Raw genomic sequence first — 405 nt, 5'->3', positions numbered from 1 at the left:
TGGGTGGATGTCTACACAGGGTGTGGTGGGTGAAGGAGCCCAGTGGCGCTTGCGGCTGCCAGCGGAGGAATAAAGCATCCAATTTGACTCCGAGTGGCAGTAATGCAAAAATGAATGGACATGTGGAGTTTCATTATGATCGTGCAGTTTAAAAACAGCTCGGAGGGGAGCTGTAAACCACCGCTGATCTCCATAATAAACCAGGGAAAGTGATCCTGCAGCAGCTGCACCAACATGTTGCACAGCCCGTCGCACCAAAACACGGCAGAAAAAAGAGCAATTCCGACAACTACTGCGCTGCTTTTTGGAGTGTTGGTGGAAACAAGACTGTTTGGTTATGTAATAATCATATAGACTTAAATGTTTCCAATGTGCGCGCCAGATGTGCTCCAGCTGCACCAGGCT

The sequence above is a fragment of the Acanthopagrus latus genome, chromosome 15 (genome assembly GCF_904848185.1).
Source record: "Acanthopagrus latus isolate v.2019 chromosome 15, fAcaLat1.1, whole genome shotgun sequence".
NCBI lineage: Eukaryota > Metazoa > Chordata > Actinopteri > Spariformes > Sparidae > Acanthopagrus > Acanthopagrus latus.
The sequence above is the reverse complement of the archived record's forward strand: the minus strand, read 5'-3'. Positions refer to the sequence as shown.